The following is a 26752-nucleotide window of genomic DNA, read 5'->3' as shown; positions in this document are numbered from 1 at the left end:
ACTGATAAACTTCCTATGTGACTGCATGCCTGAGACGTGCAGTGGTACCTAACTGCCTCCATGCTCTTCTACTGCCATTCTCAGTATCGTCCAAAGCATAACCAATAAAGTTTATGTCAACACAGCAGGTACCTCAGGCTTTTCCATTCAGTTTTCCTGCTTGCTGGCGGAAAACGTTAACGAGGTGGATGTGGTGTGCTCGTGAATCATCGCTCTGAGAGATGAAATGTTAACTACAGAGCTGGGAAATATTAGTGTCACTCAAAAAGAAACGAGCCAGAGACTGTAAAACGAAGACCGCTGAAGGGATCGTAGTGCCATTGCCTACGGAAGAAGGTGTGGTCCACATACAAGTAATGAGGCCCTTAACTCTCTGCCAGAGGCACATGGGCGCACACCCCGTGACGACCGAGCAATCACGTGCATGCAGCGATCGTCCACTGTTCTCAGTCGTGTTGAAGACCGAGAAATGAAGGCTCTAAAAGAAGAGCAAGGGGTGTAGTGCCTTTCCTGACAGTGATATGAGGGCGGGGAAAGGAAATTGATAAAATAATGGCAAAAGTGTAGTAATAACACTGCATCTTCATTGCAAGGATGAAGGTGTGGCAGACGCTCTTCGAGGAAGGTCAAATGTCTTTGGCCGACGACAAACGATCTGGAATGTTACACCGCATTACCGATAACATTGTCCATCAGGTGCATGCCCTCACTAATAAAGACCGGCAAGTTATGGTGACAGCCATTGCTCCAGAGATCGGACTGAACGTCGTGATTTCAACGGGTATTCAGTTCTTTCCGTACACTTGTGCCATTCTTCGATGTATTTCCGTTTTCCGAACAATTTCCGCTGTGAGAAAACGCACTACATCCCTTTGCTCTTCATCTTGACGTACCCCTTTCTCTGTTTTCAGGAAGACTGAGTCCAGTAGACCGTGCACGTGGTCGTTCTGTTGTTATGTGGGTGTGCGCCCATACCCTCTAGCGTCGAGTTTGGGACCTGACCTCAGCGCTCTAATAGAAGCTATACCTTCCACAGACAATGGTATTACGGTCCCTTCAGATGTTTTCATTTTACAGCCTGCGGTTCGTTTATTTTTGAGTGACTCTAACAGGATGGAGGATCCTGTTACGATACTGCACTCAAATGATAGCGCCATTTTGAATGATTTGTGTTTCCGATAAAGAAATACTACGCAAGTCATGAGGGTAAAGGCAATTCTTTTAGGAGCAGTTTATATGATTTAAAACAAACACATTGCTACTGTTTGCACAAATTAATTACTTCAGATTGTCCCTACAGAAGTCCGTTAAACTGACACAAGGAGAAAAAAGCTTTCTTATAGATGGTGCACTGCGTAAATCGAGCGAGTTGCAGCAGTGGTCAGCACACTGGACTCGCATTCTGAATGGCTGTGGTTAAAATCCCCTTCCAATAATTCAGATTTAGGTTGTCTGTGATTTCCGTAAATCATCTAAGGCAAATGTCCTGATCGTTCCTCTGAAGAGGACACGGCCAGTTTGCCTCCCCACCATCTTCCAATCCGGGCTTGTGGTCTGTCTATAATGACCTTGTCGTCGACAAGGCGTAAAATCCTGAACATCCTTCCTTCCGTCATTCCTTCCGTTTGCAGTGTGTAAAATGCTGATTTTAGCGGGAGAGGAGTTCAATTTCCTGCCCGACCAACAATATGCACATTTCCGTCGTTTCGCAAAACCACATAGGGTGAATGCAACTCTATTATTAGAGCACTGGAAAGTAATCCATTTCGCTAATTAACACATTGCCATCTTGAACGTAGATCAACATTTCGATACCGTAATGCCACACCCAGTAACTTTTTTTCACTAAAGAATATAAACCGAAATCTGTATTCTCAATTAAAGTCAAATATAAAACGACTTTTGTTTCTGTCTTTCGTGCACTGAGCATCATGTTCTCCTTTCACCGAAAATCTTCCTTAACACATACTACCGGGCATTTTACGGCTATGACTATCCATTAATCGACTGTCAATTATATTAAAAAAAACAGAAATTGGACTTGTCTCTCGTTTACATTATACGTTATGTTGTTCATGTTAAGGGATAACAACCAGTCTATGTACCATACGTTGACCGTTTGCAGGTCTCCAAGAATGTCGCTGCGTATCCAGCAAATCATTCATTTAATTTTAGCGTGAACAGCGACCATCCTGTAAGACTTCACAGGCGCACGTCCATTGCTACTTTTACATTTGATGAGTTCCTTCCGTTGACAAAGCTATACTAACTTCTGTTTTAAAAAACGCTTTCAGTCACAATTTTTCGTGTATTATTCAGTACAAGATGCATTTCGGACTCTGTGGGTCCATCCTCCGGTTATAATTTGTCTTAATACATGATTTATTTGTTCTCTTGAATCAGATGAATTGCATATTCCTGTCACGAAAAGGTTTGAAGTTAGGTTACGAACTTCGTAAGTCAGAGGCGGAAAATATGTGTGAAATAGTGGAAAAGATGAATAGTGTAGACTTAAAAAATAATCCAAGAAAAGCATTTTTAAAGTTTTAGTAACAGTATAAGTTTTTCCCTCCATCGTTTTCAAGCATATCACTTCATTCAAGAGGCACATTCGCCAGCACATGTTTGTAAACACTTCACAGATGTTTTTGTACATTGCGTGGTCAAAGATGAATTTTTCATAGTGCTAAAGATATAATAATTAAACAGTTGACATATGCAGGAAACAATTGACATATGCAGGAAATTACTTTACAACAGATCTTCAAAATTACTGAAATAGCTATGACTTGCGAAACCTGTTTGTTCATTTAACATCGATTCTGGTTTTTTTTATTTTGTGGAGGTATATCTCCAGTTGTTCTAACAGATTTAGGGTCTTACCATTGGTTTTACTATGTAATGCTACCAAATTGTTTTCTAGATTGTTGATGACATGTGTCGTTTCTAAAATATGTAGTGCAATGACTGATTTTTCAAAGTGGTTGATCCTGAAAGCATTTAGATGTTCTTGAAAACGGCTTTTGAAGTTTCTGCCTCTTTTCCCTACATAGTAGGCAGGACAACCGGGGCATGATGCTTTGTACACTCCACTGTTGTTGAATGTTTGTGTCTCTGATTTTATGTTATGGATGAGTAAGTTTCCTAGTTTATTATTAGTTGAGAATGAAACTATTACATTTGTTTTTTTTTCAAAAAGGTTAGTTATTTTTTGTGTCAACCACTTTGAAAAATCAGTCATTGCACAACATATGTTAGAAACGAAACATGTCATCAACAATCTAGAAAACAATTTGGCAGTATTACATTACATAGCCGATGGTACGACTTTAAGTCTATTAGAACAATTGGAGATATACCTCCACAAAATCAAAAAAACAGAATCGATGTTAAATGAACAAACAGGTTTCACAAGCCATAGCTATTTCAGTAATTTTAAAGATCTGTTCTAATTTCTTCATATGTCAGTTGTTTCCTGCATATGTCAACTGTTTAATAATTATATCTTTAGCACTATGAAAAATTCATCTTTGACCACGCAATGTACAAAAACATCTGTGAAGTGTTTACAAACATGTGCTTGTGAATGTGCCTCTTGAATGAAGTGATATGCTTGAAAACGATGGAGGAAAAAACTTTTACTGTTACTAAAACATTAAAACCGCCTTTCTTGTATTATTTGGTAAGTTTACACTATTCATCTTTTCCACTGTTTCACACATATTTTCCGCCTCTGACTTACGAAGTTCGTAACCTAACTTCAAACCTTTTCGTGACAAGAATATGCATTTCATCTGATTCAAGAGAACAAATAAATCATGTATTAAGACAAACTACACCTGAAGATGGACCCACAGGGTCAGAAATGCATCGTGTACTGACGAAAACACGAAAAACTGTGACTGAAGGCGTTTTCTAATTCATACCACAAGTGTATTGAGCACAGTCATGTTTGAAGCTGCAAAATATGGATAAAATTAAATTAACTTCTGTTTGCTAGGAAGTCTTCAATACAATCACAAAGGTGGTCCGACAATTGGCGATTTCGTTTTCTTTCATTGTATCCCAGTACGGAAACATGTCTACCGCGTTCCGAAAGTCAAGGAAGAGAGCCTTTACCTTGACGTCACTATCTACTGCCTTTTGGATCTAATGGACGAATAGATCGTGATGAGTTTCAGAAAATCGTGGTTTACTGATGTCAATACTGATTCCTACAGAAGAGATTAAAAAGAGATTAAAAAAGTGCAGCAACTGAAGCACGCAAAAGGGAATACAGGCGCCTAAAAACGAAAACTGACAAAAGGTGTAAAGTGGGAAAGCAGCAGTGGCTAGAGGAGAAATGCAAAGCTGTAGAAGGATGCAGTCAGTGCCATGGGAAAGACGGATGCCACATACAGGAAAATGAAATACACTTTTGGAGAAATAGAAGTAGCTGTATGAATATCATGAGCTCGGATGGCAAGTCATTACTAAGCAAAGAAGGGAAGGCTGAAAGGTGGAATCCACACATAGGCCTATACAAAGGAAACAAATTGCAAGGCAGTATTATGGAAAAGGAAGAGGTATGTAGCCTCTGCACTTGTATATGTTTCACGACTGCGATTGCCCAGGGAGAATTATAACGTTGCTTTGTCACGACTCGTTACGAGATTAATAAATGAACAAAGTAGGATACAGACAACTCTAATATAATGTGACAGTGGAATGGCTGACTCCTATCAATGATGACAAACGTATTATTTTTACAAGGGCTTTTGATGAGTAACAGAGATGCTGTAACTTAATCCACAATCTGTATATTTTATCACAGACACATTGGAAAAGCCGAGGCTGCCTTCATAATGTGCGGAAAGCCACGAATCCCCAATTTTGGGCTGCTGTTGGCTTAAGCAAGCCATCCACTGGAAAGGAATACATAAAATACACAAGAAAATAAGGTGGTAGTTCGTTCCACGCTTCGAGGGATATTACTAGATGTACCGAGAGAGAACCAACCGGAAGGAAATAAGTAAGCAGTTACAGAGCCATGAAACATAGGGACGAGGACGAGGGCAGGATTCGAACTTGCGACCGTAGTGGACGCGCGGTTCCAGACTGAAGCGCCTAGAACCGCTCGGCCACTACGGCCCGCTCACTCAGGTAATACTCGGCAGAAATCAAACCTGCATTTGGATCGGACTTCCGTAAGTCTTGTGCAGAAAGGTGTGCAGTATACTGCTGCATCCATTTTCAATAAGCTACCACACGGATTCAAAAATCTTAGCAGTAATCCAGTTTCAAATCTGTTGTTGTTGTGGTCTTCAGTCCTGAGACTGGTTTGATGCAGCTCTCCATGCTACTCTATCCTGTGCAAGCTTCTTCATCTGCCAGTACCTACTGCAACCTACATCCTTCTGAATCTGCTTAGTGTATTGATCTCTTGGTCTCCCTCTACGATTTTTACCCTCCACGCTGCCCTCCAATGCTAAATTTGTGATCCCTCGATGCCTCAGAACATGTCCTACCAACCGATCCCTTCTTCTAGTCAAGTTGTCAATCCTATTCAATACCTCCTCATTAGTTACGTGATCTACCCACCTTATCTTCAGCATTCTTCTGTAGCACCACATTTCGAAAGCTTCTATTCTCTTCTTGTCCAAACTAGTTATCGTCCATGTCTCACTTCCATACATGGCTACACTCCATACAAATACTTTCAGAAACGACTTCCTGACACCTAAATCTATATTCGATGTTAACAAATTTCTCTTCTTCAGAAACGCTTTCCTTGCCATTGCCAGTCTACATTTTATATCCTCTCTACTTCGACCATCATCGGTTATTTTACTCCCTAAATAGGAAAATTCCTTTACTACTTTAAGTGTCTCATTTCCTAATCTAATTCCCTCAGCATCACCCGACTTAATTTGACTACATTCCATTATCCTCGTTTTGCTTTTGTTGATGTTCATCTTATATCCTCCTTTCAAGACACTGTCCATTCCGTTCAACTGCTCTTCCAAGTCCTTTGCTGTCTCTGACAGAATTACAATGTCATCGGCGAACCTCAAAGTTTTTACTTCTTCTCCATGAATTTTAATACCTACTCCGAATTTTTCTTTTGTTTCCTTTACTGCTTGCTCAATATACAGATTGAATAACATCGGGGAGAGGCTACAACCCTGTCTCACTCCTTTCCCAACCACTGCTTCCCTTTCATGCCCCTCGACTCTTATAACTGCCATCTGGTTTCTGTACAAATTGTAAATAGCCTTTCGCTCCCTGTATTTTACCCCTGCCACCTTCAGAATTTGAAAGAGAGTATTCCAGTCAACATTGTCAAAAGCTTTCTCTAAGTCTACAAATGCTAGAAACGTAGGTTTGCCTTTTCTTAATCTTTCTTCCAAGATAAGTCGTAAGGTCAGTATTGCCTCACGTGTTTCAACATTTCTACGGAATCCAAACTGATCTTCCCCGAGGTCGGCTTCTACCAGTTTTTCCATTCGTCTGTAAAGAATTCGCGTTAGTATTTTGCAGCTGTGACTTATTAAACTGATAGTTCGGTAACTTTCACATCTGTCAACACCCGCTTTCTTTGGGATTGGAATTATTATATTCTTCTTAAAGTCTGAGGGTATTTCGCCTGTCTCATACATCGTGCTCACCAGATGGCAGAGTTTTGCCATGACTGGCTCTCCTGAGGCCATCAGTAGTTCTAATGGAATGTTGTCTACTCCCGGGGCCTTGTTTTGACTCAGGTCTTTCAGTGCTCTGAAAAACTCTTCACGCAGTATCTTATCTCCCATTTTATCTTCATCTACATCCTCTTCCATTTCCATAATATTGTCCTCAAGTACATCGCCCTTGTATAAACCCTCTATATATTCCTTCCACCTTTCTGCTTTCCCTTCTTTGCTTAGAACTGGGTTGCCATCTGAGCTCTTGATATTCATACAAGTGGTTCTCTTCTCTCCAAAGGTCTCTTTAATTTTCCTGTAGGCAGTATCTATCTTACCCCTAGTGAGACAAGCCTCTACATCCTTACATTTGTCCTCTAGCCATCCCTGCTTAGCCATTTTGCACTTCCTGTCGATTTCATTTTTGAGACGTTTGTATTCCTTTTTGCCTGCTTCATTTACTGCATTTTTATATTTTCTCCTTTCATCAATTAAATTCAATATTTCTTCTGTTACCCAAGGATTTCTATTAGCCCGCGTCTTTTTACCTACTTGATCGTCTGCTGCCTTCACTACTTCATCCCTCAGAGCTACCCACTCTTCTTCTACTGTATTTCTTTCCCCCATTCCTGTCAACTGTTTCAAATCTAAACTGAAGAATTTCCTCATGGGTCACACCTTCTATTGTGTCGAGGAGTTCCTTGAAAAATTAAGCTGATTCTTGTTGTATTGTTGATTACGTTTACTTAAACTCATGGACTGACTTCTTTCGGGTTCATAAACATTTATTTTTATCTGTTATTACTTTTATGTTGTAATTTCATGTACTGGCACGTTCCATGACTTTGGAGATTTTTCCTCAATTTGGTCCTACGGAACTGGGAGTGTAAATAAAAATAAAACAATAAAAAAGTAGGATTATCGCATTCCGGACTACAGGTATATGGAAGGGGCATCAACGTGCTACAAGGAAATTTGAGACAACATCCTGGATGATGACAATGGACACGATAATCTAAGAAACAATAGTCGCATCTTCTCGTGGACGACATCTGTCACTAAAAGAAATATTCAGTCAGTACAAATAATTAAATTTATTACGTTTATGTTTGTATATAGGAAGATACAAGGAATTCAAAGACAACTTTTCAGATTTTTACAAAATCTGCAGACCTCAGAAACGAAAGAGTACAGATTAATGCCATAAGGACGGTAAACATGGCTGTAATAACCGAAGCAAAGATAAAAGAAAGGACATTCAGGTTCATGAAAAACACTAAAATAGTCCTAAGATTGGAATGTGAGTACAAAGAAGGCGTCATTGTTAACACAGTCTAATGTATCAAAAGACACAACGGGAAACAAGCACATACAATTGTCTACAAGCAAAATGCGCAATATGGTATATAGCAGGCTCCACCGTCGTCAAAAATCTGAATGCATTGTAGAAATCAAACACTATTTTAGGATCTAAGGTAGGAACTTAGATGCCTTCCTCTACTTGGAACACATAGTGACACAACCAGTGGTCTCTAATTCTGAAGGACTGGGCTTCAAATCTGCTTGGCTTACGGAGTCACTTTCTTTCCTCTCTCCAAACCACAATCGTTAAAAGGCTTTCTATCTACTGTCTCCACTACAGACAACATTAATGAAAAAACGAAGGAAGACTAGGGTTTCACGCCCCGTCGCCATCGTGGTCATTAGAGACGAAGCACAAACTCAGAATATTTCGAGGATGGAGAAGGAAATCGGCTAGACCGACATTTCTCATGAGCGGTTTACGGAAATCACGGAAAACCTAAATACACTCCTGGAAATTGAAATAAGAACACCGTGAATTCATTGTCCCAGGAAGGGGAAACTTTATTGACACATTCCTGGGGTCAGATACATCACATGATCACACTGACAGAACCACAGGCACATAGACACAGGCAACAGAGCATGCACAATGTCGGCACTAGTGCAGTGTATATCCACCTTTCGCAGCAATGCAGGCTGCTATTCTCCCATGGAGACGATCGTAGAGATGCTGGATGTAGTCCTGTGGAACGGCTTGCCATGCCATTTCCACCTGGCGCCTCAGTTGGACCAGCGTTCGTGCTGGACGTGCAGACCGCGTGAGACGACGCTTCATCCAGTCCCAAACATGCTCAATGGGGGACAGATCCGGAGATCTTGCTGGCCAGGGTAGTTGACTTACACCTTCTAGAGCACGTTGGGTGGCACGGGATACATGCGGACGTGCATTGTCCTGTTGGAACAGCAAGTTCCCTTGCCGGTCTAGGAATGGTAGAACGATGGGTTCGATGACGGTTTGGATGTACCGTGCACTATTCAGTGTCCCCTCGACGATCACCAGTGCTGTACGGCCAGTGTAGGAGATCGCTCCCCACACCATGATGCCGGGTGTTGGCCCTGTGTGCCTCGGTCGTATGCAGTCCTGATTGTGGCGCTCACCTGCACGGCGCCAAACACGCATACGACCATCATTGGCACCAAGGCAGAAGCGACTCTCATCGCTGAAGACGACACGTCTCCATTCGTCCCTCCATTCACGCCTGTCGCGACACCACTGGAGGCGGGCTGCACGATGTTGGGGCGTGAGCGGAATACGGCCTAACGGTGTGCGGGACCGTAGCCCAGCTTCATGGAGACGGTTGCGAATGGTCCTCGCCGATACCCCAGGAGCAACAGTGTCCCTAATTTGCTGGGAAGTGGCGGTGCGGTCCCCTACGGCACTGCGTAGGATCCTACGGTCTTGGCGTGCATCCGTGCGTCGCTGCGGTCCGGTCCCAGGTCGACGGGCACGTGCACCTTCCGCCGACCACTGGCGACAACATCGATGTACTGTGGAGACCTCACGCCCCACGTGTTGAGCAATTCGGCGGTACGTCCACCCGGCCTCCCGCATGCCCACTATACGCCCTCGCTCAAAGTCCGTCAACTGCACATACGGTTCACGTCCACGCTGTCGCGGCATGCTACCAGTGTTAAAGACTGCGATGGAGCTCCGTATGCCACGGCAAACTGGCTGACACTGACGGCGGCGGTGCACAAATGCTGCGCAGCTAGCGCCATTCGACGGCCAACACCGCGGTTCCTCGTGTGTCCGCTGTGCCGTGCGTGTGATCATTGCTTGTACAGCCCTCTCGCAGTGTCCGGAGCAAGTATGGTGGGTCTGACACACCGGTGTCAATGTGTTCTTTTTTCCATTTCCAGGAGTGTATGAATGGCCGGACGCGGGTTTGAACCATCGACCTCCCGAACGCGAGTCCTATGTGCAAACCACTGTGCAATCTCTCTCGCCCATATTAATGAAAGTATGCATCTGGATGAGATAACATCGAAGACGCCCATCCTTTGATTCCTCGATAGCAACTAATCCTATATCAGAGGTGGTAGTAAAAAAATTTTCGATGGTCGCCTTGCAAGTGAGGGTGTGGAGAACTCCATCATCCGGATTCAAATCTCCACCTGGCGATCCAGGTTTATGTTTTCCGTGGTTTCTCTTCATTGGTTCAGGTGAAGGTCGGAATGGTCCCTTTGAAAAGTTTCCTGACGACTGTCCACCTCAACCTGGTCCATTTCGAGTTTGCATTCCCTTTTCGAAAGACCTTTCCGTCGACGGTCCCGTTGTATCGACCAATACTAACTCCAGCTTATAATCAGCCCCCTTTACGTAACACATGTCTGACGCCGATAAACACCACTCACCTTCACTATACAGGGTGTCCCAGCTATCTTGTCCACCCAAAATATCTCTGGAACAATAACAGCTATTGGAAAACGACTTTCACCGGTATCAATGTAGGGCTGGGGCCCATGAATGTACATATTTGGAGACATTATAAAACGAAAGCATATGTGTTTTTTAACACAAACTTATGTTTTTTAAATGGACCTCCTATATTTTTTCTTCAGCAATCCATAGCATGACAAAGCACATACACAATGGGGCTGATTGCATCGCAATATTCCCATTACATCCCGAGATATTGAGACGCGAAGTTGATGCTTTAAACATCCGACATGCGCTGCTAGCGCACGTCCTGAGGCTCAGGCGTGAACCCCATGCTGCCCGTAATCGCGATGTGATTGACATGTGTAATCACACCTCCATACTTATCAAGAGGTCCGAAACGAATAATACGGTCTGCTGCCATCAACTCTCATAAGCACATAATGGTTTCCCTCTTGCACGTTTTACGTATCTACGTACACAATATGAACCAGTACCGATCGGTGTACACCTGTCAGGTTGTCTTATTTATCCTGCACACCCAAAATAAGGTTTATCTAATGCGTTATATGACCCATTGTGCCTGTCGCGCAGGGCCTGGCTCTAGCTAGTCAAGTTTCCAAAGTAGTTCCCACTACTGCCACAGTTACCACTTCGCCTTGTTTATGATTTGCGACCCATGCAAACCTCCTGTACTCCACCACCCTCCGAGCACCCCATTTGTTGGTACTTTGGCGTGCAGTACACCGCTTGCCAGTGTAGTCGTGCATCAGAGTAATCTAGTGATGGCACGGAGGTAGTACACATTGTGAATAAACGTTGTGTTGTGGAACTTATACTGTACAGTATAATGTACACACATGAAGACATGGTAGAAATGCAGCTGATCTATGGAGAATGTACGTTGACGGGAAATACGTTATGAGATTGCTTGTTTGTTGATAGTACTGTTAGCGAACATTATGATTATTAAGTTAATATGTCTGTTTTCTGCCCTACTCTACATACCTGTACTGTACCCTGTTGTAGATGGACGAAATGCTGTTCAGACAGAACGACTGTACAGAAGACGATTCCCTGACAAGCCATCGCCTTCGCGCCGGATGTTTGGTCGTCTCACAACGGGAGACGGGAAACGGGAAGCTTAAATCCAAGACCTCGACATCGTCCTAGAACACGCACAGATGAACGTGCTGAAGTTGCTGTGCTCGCTACCATAGCTGCGAATTCTCAAATCAGCACACGTCAAATTGTTGGTGTGTCGAAATCAAGTGCACAGCGTATTTTTAAACGTCATAAATTTCATCCTCACCATGTTCATTTACACCAGGATCTTCATGGAAATGACTTCCGCAATAGGGTAACATTTTGTCGGTGGGCTCAGCAAAAACTTCTGACTAATCCAAATTTTTTTGCAGATGTTCTCTTTACCGACGAGGCATCATTCTCCAACAAAGGAATTGTCAATATGAGGAATATGCATTATTGGTCCGCAGACAATCCAAAGCGGCTCCGTCAGGTAGAGCATCAACGTCCGTGGAAAGTTAATGTTTGGTGTGGGATTATTGGAGATACCATTATCGGACCTTTCTTTATAAATGGCATCCAAAATGGCAGACAATACTCCAGATTTATACGACACAATCTTCCTGTTCTCTTGGACACCGTACCTCTGAACCGGAGAATGGTCATGAGGTATCAGCATGGCGGATGCCCTGCACATAACGCCTTACGAGCATGACGACTTCTGAACCGTAAGTTCCCTGGTAGGTGGATTGGACGAGGTGGCCCAGTTAGGTGGCCTGCCCGATCTCCGGACCTTACACCGCTGGATTATTCTCTTTGGAGAGCAGTGAAGGATGCTGTTTACCAACATGAACCAACAACACCAGAGGACATGAAGCAACGCATTATTGATGCTTGTACAGCCATCAAAAAGGAAACAGTAGCACGAAGTAGGGCATCCTTCATCCGCAGAGTGACCCTATGTATGCAAGCCAATGGACATCACTTTGAGCATGAGATGTGAACGCTATGTTTAGTATGTAGTGCTGGTATCACAGTGGAAGTTGAAACGTCCCCTTAGAACAATTTATACAAGACTGTGCTTAAACTGACACAATATTTTTAGCGCAACGCAATCTGACTTTCAAAAATCCCTACAAAAGAATGGCCCTAACTAACATTAACCTGTACCTTTCAGAAATCACTTACCTCACAAAAATCTTCATTACTCGAACTACTGCAATACAGCGAGCGCCACAACTGCCAGCTAAATAAAAGATTCAAACTACGGAAGGCACTAACTACTAATAGGGATAGTTAGCAAATGAAAGATTTTAACAGATAACAAACAATGTATTTACCTTAATATCATCAAAAGTCATAATATATGTAATTTCAAAACTCCGCCATTTCCTTCCACACATCCACCACTGCTGGCGGCTCACCTCTAACTGCGCAACGCTACGCGCTGTTCACATCCAGCTGCCGCTGCCCAACACTACAATGGCAGACAACAATGCAAACTAGCCACAGACTGCACACAGCACAGCCAGTGATTTTCATACAGAGCGCTACGTGGCATTACCAATATAAAAATCTAAACAGCCTACTTACAAAGTTTCTACAAAGGGCCATTTTACCCAGTGATGTTAAGAAACATTTGTTTGCAACAATTTGTCATTTAACGCATTAGAAAACATAACATTGATAATTATGTGGTACTAAAACTAACTGGTTAAACATGTTTACATTCATCTTCTATGTCCTACCTGAACTTCCCAAATCAAAACATTTTTACCTAAACAATGGTAAAACTTTTAGTCCACTTGCTCGTTTCACTAAAACCATCAACATGAATTTTACTATTACGAGTGAATGATTAACTGTCTACAGTAAAGTAAAGTGAAGTTTTAACGTTGAACGGCATTACATTTTTAGTAACGGATTAACGATAAGCGAAGTTAACTTTGTGACTAACGTTGCGGTAGACAGATATGTTACAGAACCGCATCATCCCTAGCCTATGGGATAAATACCTGCTGGAATGTACGACGTTAATGCAGGATGGCAGCAGACCGTATTATTCGTTTCGGACCTCTTGATAAGTATGGAAGTGTGATTACGCATGTCAATCGCATCGCGATTACGGGCAGCATGGGGTTCACGCCTGAGCCTCAGGACGTGCGCTAGCAGCGCATGTCGGGTGTTTCAAGCGTCAACTTCGCGTCTTAATATCTCGGGATGTAATGGGAATATTGTGATGCAATCAACGCCATTGTGTATGTGCTTTGTCATGCTATGGATTGCTGAAGAAAAAATATAGGAGGTCCATTTAAAAGAACATAAGTTTGTGTTAAAAAACACATATGCTTTCGTTTTAGAATGTTTCCAATTATGTACATTCATGGGCCCCAGCCCTACATTGATACCGGTGAAAGTCGTTTTCCAATAGCTGTTATTGTTCCAGAGATATTTTGGGTGGACAAGATAGCTGGGACACCCTGTATAACAACCGCGGAAAAATTTATCATCACGAAATACTGCCCTCCAAAATGCAAACACTCCAAGGCTACGGCACAATTGAGACTTTGCAAATACCCCTTCCACAGCATCTGCTCGTGAAAAAAGATTAAATGTGATGCATAACTCTTCGTACTTGAAGCGTTTCCATGGAGAGTTACAACTGTCGGACAACAACCAGAAGAATCCAGAAAATGGTGACGCCCATTCCGCATACTGTAGAACACAAAACTTATTTTCTGACCTCCAGGACGGATCATAACCGAATCCAATACTTTATAACTCCAAAGCAACTTCTGAAAATTGTATGAAATTCCAGTTTTTCAGTGAATCATTGTATTGGTTGTCATAATAATGAGTATTCCCATTGGTTCTTTTAACTATAGCCCACTGTTTGGTGCTGCTTTCTGGCAAAAAATTCCATATCGTACTTTATTACCTAATGTTCAGAGTACGTAAGTACTGGCGTACATACCAAGTCCGAAAACTCTGGACACTGGACTCGCATTCCAGAGCACTGGTTTATTAATGATTTCTTTAAACAGGCTTGAACGGTTCCTTTCAAAATGATGCTGACAAGTTTCTTTGCCGTCCGTCTTCATTCCGAACTTGAGAACCGCCTCTACAGATCTCATTGTCAACGGGACGTTAAACCACAATCTTCCATGCTTTCCTAGTAAAATTGCATTCTACGAACAACAGAAAACCTTCAGATGCGCCAAAACGTAGTCGGATTAGTCACTAAATGATGACTGAACCAGTGAACATGCTTATCAGCTATTCTGCTTCAAGACGTTCGTGTGCATGCCTGCCGCAGTCTCGATAACCAGATATTACGCTTCAGCTGCGACTCTGTCACGAACTTTACGTAACATATAACTTACATTGGTGGGCAAATCTTCAAGACGAAAGTAGCTTCCGCATGATGTATCAAAACCAGGTAAAAAAGCTCGATGTAATTTTGGCAGTACATGGAACGAACTGTTACAGTATAGTACAGAAGACAACTGAAAGGATTATGCAATAAGACAAACATGAATGACGTTTTTATTTAAAGACACTAATACACTGAAGTCACCGCGATTTAGGAAAGTCTCCTAGACATTAAAATAGCCGAGACGTGGTTCTCAACAGGGTGTGTGGTTTTAATGTTTGGTACAAAGATCGAACTCATATAGTAAAAAATAATTTATTCCAGCAGTACCAATAAGTGACCTGCATGGATTTTATTAAGGAATAAAGGTAAGTTAGATGTAAAAACATTTAATTTGAACAGCCATTGTGTTTGCAATGTGTAATCCAACCATCAAACTTCGGTCGTTAACGAGTGCTGCTTATTCTATAAGTTTTATCAGTAATGGCAATATGCAAGACGTGCATATTTTTTAAATCTTATAGAAACATGAATTTACGACAGTTGTGTAATGTCTGTTATACGTGTGAAGTCTTTCATATACTGAGAATTAATATATATTATTTTGGTGCAAAGTGAATTTTCATTCACAATCATAGATTTGTAATTATACTTGCATATTACGATATCCAACCTGCATGTGTTTTGTACTCGAAATCGTTACTTATTTTGATACGTAATTATATTTACATGGAAGGATTATATGTTTGAGATTTCCACTTTTCATATGTCTTTTTGCACCATCACCTCTGGCTGTATTTCATCTCTGTCTTCATACAGCACCGTCTTTGGTCATGTTGTGTTGAATATAAACAGTGCAGAAGATCTTATTTTTTATGAAATTACTTTTTGCTAATTTTTAAATATTAGCAAAAACTGACTGACGCAGTAGAAATAACTTCACCAAATTTACAATACAGTCGCAGTCCTCAAAACATTCCATATAACATGAGTAAATTTAAGTTCTTCTTCCGCATTACAAAAATATGAGTTTAAGTGATACGTCACAATTAAAAAGTCTTGTCAAAACACCTTCTCCTTTATTCTCTAATATCGTGTTCAGCCAGTTTTTTGATTTTTGGTTATGTTGTGTTTGAGTTTATACACTGCGTATATCGATTATATTTTGGTGTTACTTAGTAACTGATTACAGGAAATTCAGTATGTATATGCTTTGAGACCCTTGGCACCATAGTTCTGATTGCTGAATATTGCAGCATACCCCCAGAAATTTGTTATTGCATATAACCTTTAGTAATTACAGTTCAGATGCGAATAAAAACGAATATTAGGCTGTTCATGATATCGGTTACATTTTTCTAGTGTGGAACATGATGCATTATCTTCGGCCCCTATAAAATGGTGCTTACTAAAGTGTGACATTACTGAAAACTTGTGAAAATGATAAGTTATGTCACCTAGTTCTATGACCCACCAATAAAACATCCTCAGACTGAAATGCCAAAACCCTTTACCAATTTTACACATGGAGATGCCAATGTAACAGTTGAAAGCCACATAGGACAATTTAGATATGGAAATTTGAGGCTCCATTGTGTCTTACACCAAGTGTAGGACTGAAAAATGGATTTAATTACATTCTTCCAAATGTTGGTGCTGTTTCAGACAGCCTCTTTGTCTGTCTGCATCTCTGCTTAGCATAGTATTTTAGCCAACATGTGATTTCTGCCGTTATATCTTCGTCAGGTTAGTTTCGTTCCATCACCTCATTTTGGCCTAAACATGAAGTTTCGCTGTCTGTCTCGGATGTTACTTTTTAGCCCCATGTGTTTAGGCCTGGAAATAGCACTGAGAAACTTAATTTTAGAATTCAGAATCATGTTTTAGGCGCACATTTTGACAGATAAGTTCGATTTTTGGAAATAACATTATGTGTCTTGACAACGACATTTCTGCATACATTTCAAACTTCGAATTAATGTTGTGATACTTGACTAGTATCATTGAACCACTTACGAGGGCATGCTGAAAAAGAATGCCTCCAAATTCCCTCCGAATTTTTTATATGAGAACTCGTAAAGATTTTTAAATAAAAAAAACGTTACTAATATTGTACATCTTAATTCTAAATATCTACATACAGGGTGTTTATAAATAAATATCGGGGTTTTAACGCTTTATAATATTTATTACATTAAACTTACAGTTATAAATGATATGTAAAATGAAAGAGCAACTCAGATAGTTGTGTCTGGCACCAGTGCGCATGCGCAGCGCGCAATGTTCCTGCCGCAATCCGCTATACTTCACTGTACACAAGCGCTGGATAGGCCGCAAGGGGCCCAATGACAGGGCTTGCTTTGCATGGCCTCCACGTTCACCCGACCTAATGGCATGCGATTTTTTCCTTTGGCGCTTCATCAAGGATCGTGTGTACGTGCCACCGCTACCAGAAGACCTCCCTGAATTAAGAAACCGGATTGAATCAGACGTAGCTACAGTCACTGACGACACACTTATCAACGTTTGCGAAGAACTCGGCTATAGATTTTATATGTACAGTGTGACAAATGGTGCTCACATTGAACATTTATAAGGTTCTTGATAAAACTGTTTGAGTTGCTCTTTCATTTGACATATAATTTATAACTGTAAGTTTAATATAATAAATACTATAAAGCGTTAAAACCACGATATTCATTTATAAATAGCCTGTATTTATTTCTCAACATAGTTACCATGGCGACAAACAGTTCTTCCAACAAGAGGTCAATTTATTGATACGGTAACTGTAGAATGTCTGACTTTGTTGATGGAGCCACAACCTCACCTCTGCTTGCATCGCTTCATCACTACAAAAGTGAAGTCTTTGAAGGTGCTTCATGTTTTGGAAGCCCGCCCGGCTAGCCATGTTGTCTAACGCACTGCTTCCCGGGCGGGAAGGCGTGCCGGTCCCCGGCACGAATCCGCCTGGCGGATTAGTGTCCCCTGGGAACTGAACCACACAATAACCCTGGGTTCGGTGTGGGGCGGCGGTGGGGTGAGTGGGCTGCTGTAGCCTGTTATGGCGTTGTGTACCACGGAGGGCTATCGAGGGGACGAAGCCTCTCCGTCGTTTCTAGGTCCCCAGTTCGATACATACATAAATGTTTTGGAAACAGATGAAAATCGGACGGGGCTAAGTAGGGGGTGTATGGGGAATTATCGATGACAGTGAATTCAAGGCATCAGATTGTTGCAGATGTCGCAGCACTCGTGTGTGGTCTGGTATCTTCACGCTAAAGGACGAACTGTTTGTGTTTCAAACGCGAACTGGACGGACTGTTTGTGTTTCAAACGCGATTACAGAACACTGTTTCTCACGCACCAATATAGTTACATTATACACGGCCATGTTACACGCTACAGTTCGGAGCCCTTTAGCAACAGAGGGCTGCAAGTATCTAGACATGAAAAATAAGGATTTAGAATGTTAATAACGTTTGTTTTATTTACAAAACCTTAAGAGTTTTCACAAAAAATTTGGAGGCATTACTTTTCAGCACAGCCTCATAGATGTGGGAAATATTTAATTTTTGCTCTGTTGTGCCTTACACCATGTATCATATACAATTCGAACTTCACGCAGTCACTAGTGCTGTTGAAATTGTAGGTTCGTGGCATGAATATGTATGTATGTCCAAAATGGTTCAAGTGGCTCTAACAAGGGAACCTCCCCATCGCACCCCCCTCAGATTCAGTTCTAAGTTGGCACAGTGGATAGCCCTTGAAAAACTGAACACAGACCAATCGAGAAAACAGGAAGAAGTTGTGTAGAACTATGAAAAAAATTAGTAAATCATAGAAACTGAGTAGTCTATGCGAAGATAGGCAACATCAAGGACAATGGGATTCAAGCAGCGCCGTGGTCCCGTGGTTAGCGTCAGCAGTTGCGGAACGAGAGGAACTAGGTTCAAGTCTTCCCTCGAGTGAAAAGTTTAATTTTTTATTTTCAGTTTATGTGACAAATTCTTATGTTTTCATCACTCTTTTGGGAGTAATTATCACATCCACAAGAAGACCTAAATCGTGCAAGGTAGAAGAATCTTTTTACCCACTCGCCAAGTGTACAAGTTAGGTGGGTCGACAACATATTCCTGTCATGTGACGCACATGCCGTCACCAGTGTCGTATAGAATATATCAGATGTGTTTTCCTGTGGAGGAATCGGTTGATCTATGACCTTGCGATCAAATGTTTTCGGTTCCCATTGGAGAGGCATGTCCTTTCGTTTACCAATGGCACGGTTTTGCGGTGCGGTCGCAAAACACAGACACTAAACTTATTACAGTGAACAGAGACGTCAATGAACGAACGGAGAGATCACAACTTTGCGAAAATAAAGAAAGTAAAATTTTCAGGCGAGAGAAGACTTGAACCAAGGACCTCCCGTTCCGCAGTTACTCACGCTAACCACGGGACCACGGCGCTCCTGAACTCGCACTATCCTTGATGTTGCCTATCTTGCACATGGACTACTCAGTTTGTATATTTTACTAATTTTTTTCATAGTTCCCCACAACTTCTTCCTGTTTTCTCGATTGATCTGCGTTCATTTTTTCAAGGCCTATCCACTGTGCCAACTTATAACTAAATCTGAGGGGGGTGCGATGGGGAGGTTCCCTTGTAAGCACTATGGAACTTAACATCTGAGGTCATCAGTCCTCTAGACTTAGAACTACTTAAACCTAACTAACCTGAGGACATCACAAACAGCAAAGCCCGAGGCAACATTCGAAACTGCGACTGTAGCAGCAGCGCGGTTCCGGACAGAAGCTCCTAGGACCGCTCGGCCACAGCGGCCGGCTGTATGTGTGTGTGTGTGTGTGTGTGTGTGTGTGTGTGTGTGTGTTTTGCTGAATTATTTTAGATATCGAAATACTACGAATTATACCCTTTACCTAATTTTTTTGGGTAAATACTTTTGAACATGGTACTGAAATTCAAAGCGTTCGAATACCTTCGAACACAGCCAAGATGGCTGCTCTGGGGCTACACTGCGACTGCCTTTTTAATCTCAGTGCCTGATAAAGTTCTATACTGTGACTGACCATTTCGTTTTAATACTGTGTGCTGTTATTCGCTGGTGCGGGATGGGGAAGGGGAAGGGTGCGTGGCTAGTCGCTTAATAATGATGATGTCATTGATAAGGGTGGGCGTTGATTACCGTTACCTTGGATTGTGACGTCATTACCCCTGCATGTAGGCAACCCGCACGAGCCCTTGACTTGCAGTCAGTGGTTATGCAATGTTCAATACCGTATTTAACAGCTATTTGAACCAGAGTTGGTATACATATACTACTCAGATCGTAAATACGATCGCATTCCAGCTACTGACGTCTCCATTGTACTACTGAGATAAACTTCGATGTTCCACTGCCATGAGCCAGCATTAGCATCTCTCTTGCTCGTCTGTGTCGTCTGATTACATGATTGACCGAGTATTGTCTACTGGTACCCCAGCACTTTTGCCACCTAGTCGTATTTCAGTGCAGTTTTCCCTTCTCAGTCTGTGTGCTTCTTTTTTAAACTGTCTGTCGGTCTTTACGAAAATAAATGTATAAACAGAATCTATAGCTGACTCTTATTTAGGTAGAGTTGTGCTATCCCCTCCTGTCAATCTAAGCCACCGTGATTGAGAAGTCAGGATCGAATTAGCATGTAATAGGGGACGAATTCGATGCAGTCAGGGCAGGAGGTAGCATAGTGAGTGCTCTTTTAAAGGTCATGCAGCTGGGAATGCGGTTTCATCTTTTCATGGTATATCGTATATCAGTAAGACAATGTGTTACCTCCTGTGGCGAAGAATGTTCATTATTTCTGTGGACAATGACAGTTGTCACTGCTTCCCCGAATGCTGTGGTTTGCACACAAATAGACGGTAGGGCCGATATACACTGCAAATTCTGTTTCTTCCTTTAATTACAATTACACCCTGGGTATATAAAAATCTAACATACAATAGAAGAAGTTATGTTTCTCAAGCAGCTGGGAATCCCGGTATCAATCTCCATGCACAATAGAAACTTGGACAACTTGCGTCCGTACCTATCCATGTGTGCAAAACCAACATTTCTTCTGTTGTTGGTTCACTAGCATAAATCAACTTGCTGCTCGAAAGTTTGCTATCCTGGACGATATCGAACGGAATTTGAATTTTTCTATCCTGAAGTTACATATTGTTATTCTGAATAACTTCATATAAATTACAAGAAGCTTCCCCTGCAATCGCCATCACGACTTTGATTCTTCAAACGAGGCAAGTGATATTGCTATAGTTGTCGAGAGACTACTTGGCATTGTATACGACAGCTTACATTTTCAATAGTAACAACATGTTTTGGAATAGAACGTTCACAGTCGGAGGCAGTTCGATCTATACATTTAGTTACTTCAATTTGGTAGTGGGTGGGGAGTAAGGAGAGGTTTACACGGATTTCCGGATGACGTCTGGCAGCAGGCACTTCAGGGCACTCAAACACACTGAGCAGGCTGATGCGCTAGTTATGACTACGACGCTGGGTACATATTTGGTTGCTCGGTTGATTTGAGGGAGGGGAGCAAACAACGAGGTCATCGATCCCATCGGATTAGGAAAAGATGGGCAAGGAATTCGGTCGTGGCCTTTCGAAGGAACCATCCTGGCACTGGCCTGAAGCGATTCAGGGAAATCATGGAAAACCTAAATCAGGATGGCAGGACGTGGGTCTGAACCGTCGTCCCCCCGAATGCGTGCACAGTGTGATAACCAATGGGCCATCTCGCTCGATTTGTATTTGGGAAGAATAAACTCCAAAAGCCAGTCTGACCAGAGTGAGCAAAGTTTTCGGTGGTTGCCGTGAATCATTTGACATGAATGCTGCGATAGTTTCTGCTCCTCTATAATGACCTTGATGTTGGCTGCACGTTTTCAATGGCCAGATGAGGAACTACAAAAAAAATGTCAGCCTTCGAACTCAGGTTCAGTTCAAGCAGTTTCCCAGAATATATTTATCTGTTTAAAGACTTTAATTCCTAAATTCGATGCGATATTCTCCATGTAAAATTTTTGGTCACATTACGCTGGAATTAACACGGCGAGCAGTCCATCCAAAATCCACTCCAGATGCTCACGAACCACGTAGCAGAGTGTTTAATCAAGCTGTAAAATACCATTTCCGAGCCTGCAGAGAGGAGAGTTTAGAGAAGTATTTATGCGATTCTTATTTCAACTGAAGCACTGATTTATCGTCCATTGGAGTCCGAGTCTATAGAAGACTGCGTCTTAGTATGTGATCGTAGCTATCTACGGCATCCACAGAGATACGAAGCCTCACCGACTTACGACGTTCATTTGTCTTCCCTAATCTGTTTAGAGTGAGATTCACAAATCATGCTGAATGTTGTGACTGGGAGTATGCTAGGCTCGCTGAATTGTTTGAGACTTCCTTGTGACGTCAGTATTGTCCCCGTATCGTGAGTGGGAAACTGGACTGCAAAAAGTCCTGACATGGGGCAGCATTTTCTACAGAAGTGGTATTAGCATGAGAACAGGATGACGAATCACATCGTACCCGTTTGAAGCATTGTGCTTCTTATATCTGAGTGGATGAAAGCCGCGAACATTAAAACCATTTCGGGAGTTTCCTGATTCTTATGGAAATTTGGAAGTCAATCGATAACTTTTCTGGATGTAGGAGGAGAGTCGTGGCTACTCTGACGCGCCGGTTATGTTCCCGGCATCTTTCTGAAGTCAGATGATAATGATCGAAAATCGACGAACCTCTTCCGCCAAGAAAAAAATTCAAAAGTTACTAAGTACGTTCGTGTACACAGGCGTCCAGAAATGATCAGTTTTGTTAGTGATTTGTAATGGGATGGTGTGGCTTAGTACGCGCACACGTGATTAGTCGGCTGAAGCTTGTAGAAGATTGTGGAGTTTTTAGCTAGCTGTAGGTAGTGTTGGTGGAAGAGACGGACATAGCTAACTCTAATTATGATAATTAAATCGTAACAGCCCCATATGAACCTGAAATACTTCGGTTTCGGTCTGACTCAACCCACAATGCTTTGAGATGACACCCTGCATATCTTTGCTGAAGCTGCAAGGAAACATTTGAAAGTCGTGCACTGACTGTTGGTAGTGAAAGTTTTTCAACCCAGTGATCAGAAATCATCCTGAGAAACATTAGTTTGCTATAGGGCATATACAATTGGTACAGGAGCGTTGAGTGTAGGACTGGACAGTAGGTTGGAGAATGCTTTGCCGATGCTGCATAACTCTCATTTCAAATTACCCTCTATAATGACAAGTAACGTTGGACATCCATTGATGAAATCGCCCCAAGACATCATTGGACCACATCCCTTCTGAACCCGTGGGACTGCATGCCTAAGTCGTGCACGATCGTCAGGCCGCCTCCAGAATCGTCTGCGACGATAGTCGGTTTTCAGGCAAATCTTGCACTCGATGGCGAAGAAAACCCAAAACCACTGATCCAGGTACCATTCCAGGTGTTACACTGAATTCCTGTTGCTCGTAATGGACTCCTAGAACAAAAACTGTTCGTGTGGAAAGAGCTGCACACTGCCCGCCCAGTTATCATCTTCAGAAAGATAGCGTGCAGTCCTGTTCTGTTCTTCTTGGTGTGCTTATGAGTCATAATTTGTAGGTAGAGATCATCAGCTGCTGTTGTTGATCGCAGGCGTCTCGATTGTCTTGTGCTCTATGATAGCGGCTGAATGCTCGAATGGCTATCTGTGATCTAAGCTAATTCAGCGGGCAACGTCCTGTGCTGACAACCCGTCTTATCGTAAAGTGACAATATACGCACGGTCTAAGTATAAATTACCCTTCGAGGCACGCTGAAAGATTTAACAGTGAAGACAAGCCGCATCGTCCAATTTACGGTTGGATACATTGCTCGCAACTGCTTTACACAGAAAGTTGTAAGCAGCGATTTACTGTGGTCAAAAAAGTACTGAGAAACACTTACGATAAAAAATGTAAGTTATGAAAGTGGACAGTGACGAGCCAAAACGTTACGACCACCAGCTTAACAACGTGTTGGTCACACCTTTGTAACGCAATACCGAAGAGATTCTGGGTAGCAAGGATTCGACAAGTCCTTGGCAGGTTTCCGAAGGTATGTGACATCAGACGTTTACGAACAAGTCACACAGTTGGCGTGAATTACGGGTTGGTGGTTTATGTGCGCAGAGGTGGCTCCCGAAAACATTCCTGATGTGGATCAGGAGAAATTGGTGGCCAAGACAACCACGTCAGTTCATTGTCATGTTCCTCGAACCGCTGTAGCTCGATCCTGGCCTTGTGACACGTCCAGTTATCCTGCTGGAAGATGCTACCGTCGTCGTGAAGACATCAAACATGAAGCGTTGAAGGTTTACGCCCTCTACAGCTGTCATGAGTCCTTCGACCATGGGAATGCCCCCCAGAGTATAATACTGCCAGTATCGGCCTGCGTTCTGACGTTGTGCATGTTTCGAGCAGCCATTCGCCTGGATGACGGCCTATCCATATTAAGACCGCCGAACCTGCTGTAACAAGATACATAATACACCCGACCACGCGACGTGCTTCCAACAGTCCGATGTCGACGATCCTGTGACCACTGGAAACGAAATTAACGATGTCCTTGAGACAGCATTGGAGTACGCACGAGTAGTCTGCTGTGAAGCACCATGTCGACACTATGTTCAAAATGTTCAAATGTGTGTGAAAATCTTATGGGACTTAACTGCTAAGGTCATCAGTCCCTAAGCTTACACACTACTTAACCTAAATTATCCTAAGGACAAACACACACACCCATGCCCGAGGGAGGACTCGAACCTCCGCCGGGACCAGCCGCACAGTCCATGACTGCAGCGCCTTAGACCCCTCGCGATATTGTGTGCTGAACCGGATGCTCCGAAGCGCTTGTGCCTGCACCAGCACTGTACAGTGTCCTCAGGTCTGCTACACAGCGCCATCTTTCCCACTTTAGAGAGTGCACAAGTCTCCGACCTCCACTTTCTGTGGTGAGGCGTAGACGTCCAGCACACTGTTGTCTGCTTGTGATTTGACAGTTCTTCAACCACTTTCCACAGACGCTCACTACAGTAGCACGCGAACAGCCGACCAGCGTCGCCGTTTCAGAATTCGTCGTTCCCGGAGGACGGTGGGCCATAACAATCTGCCTATGTAAATAGATTTCCCTACTTGCGAGCCGTACCGTCGCTAGAATGATTCTCCATTCGTCTCTGCTACACTTATATACGTTCCTTGGCGCTTCATGTGCCCCTAACACCACCAGCCGGCATTTAAACTTGCGGTCGTCACTGGTCATAACATTTTGGCTCATAGGTATACGTAAATGTACAGTGCACGAATTGCTGCGTACATAGCTGTATCCGAGAAAGTATCCTCAAGCAATCCATAAATTCAAATCTGTATTTACTATAGAATACGTGCATGGCGATCCATAGGAAATCTTCGAGTACTCTGTAATTATTCTGTAAGGAAATGCTTCGCTCAGCTGATCACCAAACCTGCCCCATCTCCCACGCGCTGGCCTGCTGCACCAAGCTGTGACTCCTTCATTCTCATTTCATCACTGATGCGTGATTTTGGAATTCTAGAACGCTCTGCAGTTCCCAACTTCTGGAGCCCCGCGAGTCGTTTTGGTGCTGAAAGCGTTAGTGAGTGCGACATTCCGTTCTGCAGTGGGTTTTACAGCAATCGTCCTCTTATTTCTCGTGATAATTCTCTTCAATGACCGTCCGTCACGATCAGTTAACGCAGACTTTCTTCTGTTTAGTGACTTAGCGGATAATGTTTTTCCTGATTTACATAATGAAAACTGTTCCAGTTACTTATTTTTCGCTGCTTAGCACAACGCGTTTACAGAATTTCTTCTCATATGCAAGTACATTTGTTCATTTGTTTACATGAATACGTTTGGTGATGTTTGCATGTGTGACTTTCTGCCTCTTTTGCATCGTTTCGAAGTTGGAAGGTATTGTGTCTCCTCAGTTATACAGAATGTCACACACACACGTCAATCATCACTTACTCAAACAGTGTAAACAAATGCACTTGAAAATGAGAATAAATTCTCGAAACGCATTGTGCTAAGCAGCAAAAAAAAAAAAAAGTAACTAGAGCAGTCTTCATTATTTAAATCCGAATGACATACTTGCAGGCTTTCCCGAAACATCTAGTATGATGAACTAAATTAAGTTAACGGTTTTCCGCTTATCTTCGATATGGTGCCTCTTAACACAGAACATTTCGTCTACCTTGGTTATGGGAGTACCCATCATACGAGGACCAACAATTCGCCCACTTTCTAAGTCACTTAGCTCCAACATAAGGCACTCACAACTAAGCAGAACACTGTTCTGACAACGGTTGACTCTTGCAACGTAATGAGACATTGCACATGTGCCGTTCCTAGTCAAATATAACATCGCCATCTCCTGGCTTGGCTAGCATCTGCATTTATGTTCCTGCATGCATTTTTTCGCGGTTTCTCCATATTTTTGTCCAACCCCTGTACCTCAGGTCTTATTCAGCAGGCTGACACAGGCTGGAAACACGACGGTCGGCCCCCAGGGCCTCAGCATTCATTTGCTGGGTATGGGCGTGGCGACCCCGGGGTTCCTGAGCTGGGGACTGGTAAGCGCCGCCAGTCCCCTGTCACCGTAAGCTCTGGGCATACTTCAGCGACCACCGTGCGGCGCGGCGGTGGAACGTTGTGTGTCTCAGGGAATGGGGATCTTGGCTTGACCGCCCGGATCGCGAGGATGGAATAAACCACTATAAACAACCCCTCAATCTCAAGGTGTGCTGCGCGCTGATGAGATGCATGGCTGTTGAGGTGGAACAGTCGTTAGCGGGCAACCTCTGGGGAACCTGCCGTTCCTC

This window comes from Schistocerca cancellata, chromosome 4 (assembly GCF_023864275.1).
Source record: "Schistocerca cancellata isolate TAMUIC-IGC-003103 chromosome 4, iqSchCanc2.1, whole genome shotgun sequence".
NCBI classification, from domain to species: domain Eukaryota; kingdom Metazoa; phylum Arthropoda; class Insecta; order Orthoptera; family Acrididae; genus Schistocerca; species Schistocerca cancellata.
Note: the sequence above shows the minus strand (reverse complement) of the source record.